Raw genomic sequence first — 2683 nt, forward strand, 5'->3', positions numbered from 1 at the left:
AGCACAAGAGTTTTGCAACAATGATGAATATTGTTTTGTTCATTGTGGTCTAATTCCTTTTGCCAAGTGCACAAATGGAAAATGTGTGTTTTTAGGGATATGGATTTGTCGAGTCCAAAGCTAAAAGGGTAAAAAAAATTGTCAAAAATTTCAAAAGGGCACATCAAATTTTTTTAAAATCAAAAGGGCAAAATCACTCCTGACGAAGCGATTTCCCTCTGACACAATGACTAAAAATCGCTGCCCTAGCAGCGATTTTGTCCAAAATTTTTTTTTCTTTTTTTTATTAAAAATTGCTGCCACATCAGCAATTTTAAGTCGAATTTTTTTTCTTACATCGTTAAAAACTTTATTTAAAATCGCTGCTTGTCCAATTTTTTATTTTTTATTTTAGAAAATCGCTGCCTCAGCAGCATTATCCTAAAAAAATAATCTTAACTCGCTGCTTCAGCAGCGTTTTTGCAAAAAAAATAAAAATAAAAAATCTCCAACTTGAATTCGCTGCGATGGCAGCAATTTTCCAACTTCGTTTTTGCAAAAAAAATGAAAATAAAAAATCTCCAACTTGAATTCGCTGCAATGGCAGCAATTTTCCAACTTTTTTTTAAAAAAATTATCTTTGCTTTGGCAGCAGTTTTCCTTAATGTTTAAAGAAAAAAATGGATAAGGCAGCGTGTACAAAAAAATAATAATTAGAAAAACGCTGCTGGCAGCGATTTTAGAAATTTTTTTTTTATTTGACAACAGCAATTTGAATGAAGGCTTTAACGGCATGCCCGATATACGTTAAAAGATATCACTTTCTAGGGAGCGATTTTATCGTTTTGGTAAAAAAAAAATTGGTATACCGTTTATATTTTTTTGAGGAAAAAAATTGCCCTTTTGGCTCCGAACTCTGGATTTGTCTTTAAAACCACTAAATATTTGAAATTTTAAAGCACTAACTATATGTGTCAAGAAAATTAAATAAAAATTTCAAAGTGTTAAATTAGGTCTTAGGTGTAATTCACACCCCAAAAGCTTGCTCAAAGGGAGGAGGATTGCCCAAGTCTTATAAAGAGTCCACCCATCTCATTAACCATCGATGTGGGACTTTTGTCATTCTTTAACACCCCACCTCACGCCCAGTGCTTAGCATCTGATGCGTGGGCAATTTTGATTTTGGGGGCCCCAACATCGGGTGAGACGAGCCATGCTCTGATACCATGTTAAATTAGGTCTTAGGCGTAACTCACACCCCAAAAGCTAGCTCANGCCCAAGCCTTATAAGGAGTCCACCCATCTCATTAACCATCGATGTGGGACTTTTATCATTCTTTAACACAAAGTAGTGGTTATAATTATACATGTATCAATCCTTTAAAAATATATTCATGGTGTTGAATATATCTTGAATAATAACGTATAAATTGAACTCTTTTCTTTCAAAATATACATATATGCATATGCAGTGGCGGACCCAGGATTTTCGTTCAGGGGGTTCGAAAAATAAAAGTATAAACGTGAAATAAGCCTTTGGAAATGGAAACCTTGAATTCTTACGGGTTTAAAACCAAACTTTTAGCACATTTTTTAAAGTAAAAAAAAAACTAAAAAAATAGAACTGAAAATAATAAAAAAAACTGAAATTGAATAAGAAAAAAATAAAACGCTTTCACTGGAATTCAAACCAGTGACGTACATCATAATTTTGGAGGTACTTGCCACTGCGCCATCAGTTTCTCTTTGATATTGAGGGGGTTCAAAATATATATATCTACAGAAATACAGAAAAATTACCTTATATATACCGTGTAATTTTTTGCCGAGAAGGTTGGGTGAACCCCCTCGATACAACGTGGCTCCGCCCCTGTGATGCACACATATAATACTTGACTAATTGTTATTGTTATTTGACACAAAGCATACATAAAATTAATTCGTAATTTCAATCATGACTACACCTCTAAAAACAATTATACGTGTCAAGAAAATAAAATATATATATTTTTTAAAATGATGGTTATCGTACATGTATCGATCCTTTAAAGATATATACATAATCAGCGTACATAGAATATAAAAAAAGAAATGGGGCATTCCGAGAATTGAACTCGGGACCTCTCGCACCCTAAGCGAGAATCATACCACTAGACCAAATGCCCTTTATTGTTATGAATGTTTTGCCATTTTGTATATAATTTATTGTTGAAGTCTTTTTTTTCGAATAGTAAATCATATATTCAATAAAGTAAAATAAAAAATAAAAAATAAAAAAAATATATATATAAATGTAACTATCTTGTTAGCTTTCAACCAAAAGCTAACAAGATTTTTAGTTACTTATTTATTATTTAGTTAAATAATAAATATGTCTTGTTAGCTTTCAACCAAAAGCTAACAAGATTTTTAGTTACATATTTATTCTTTAGTTAAATAATAAATATGTCATTATATGAGCTATTTATTACTCATTCATTTTGAATTTGTTAAATTTTGATCTGACATATAGTTTACAAAAGTAAATTAGATTTTGAAAAAAACATTAAGTGATACTTGAAGTTGTCCCAGATTTTCAAAAAGACACATTAACTTTGTGTGCGTCCTATTACCCCACAAAACATTCAAAATCACAATAAATACACATTTTTTACACAATATTTCCACTTTGGACAAAAATGTCCTTCGAATGTACAATTTCTTA

The 2683-nt window shown here is 31.1% G+C and overlaps 1 non-coding gene across 1 annotated transcript; it reads right to left on the minus strand.

Annotated features, from left to right (window-relative positions):
• Nucleotides 1-2072: 2072 nt before the first annotated feature.
• Nucleotides 2073-2144, minus strand: TRNAP-AGG (transfer RNA proline (anticodon AGG)). Its single transcript has one exon. It is a non-coding gene; the product is annotated as a tRNA-Pro (tRNA).
• Between the last annotated feature and the right edge of the window lie 539 nt (nucleotides 2145-2683).

Source organism: Solanum stenotomum, unplaced genomic scaffold (genome assembly GCF_019186545.1).
Source record: "Solanum stenotomum isolate F172 unplaced genomic scaffold, ASM1918654v1 scaffold14925, whole genome shotgun sequence".
NCBI classification, from domain to species: domain Eukaryota; kingdom Viridiplantae; phylum Streptophyta; class Magnoliopsida; order Solanales; family Solanaceae; genus Solanum; species Solanum stenotomum.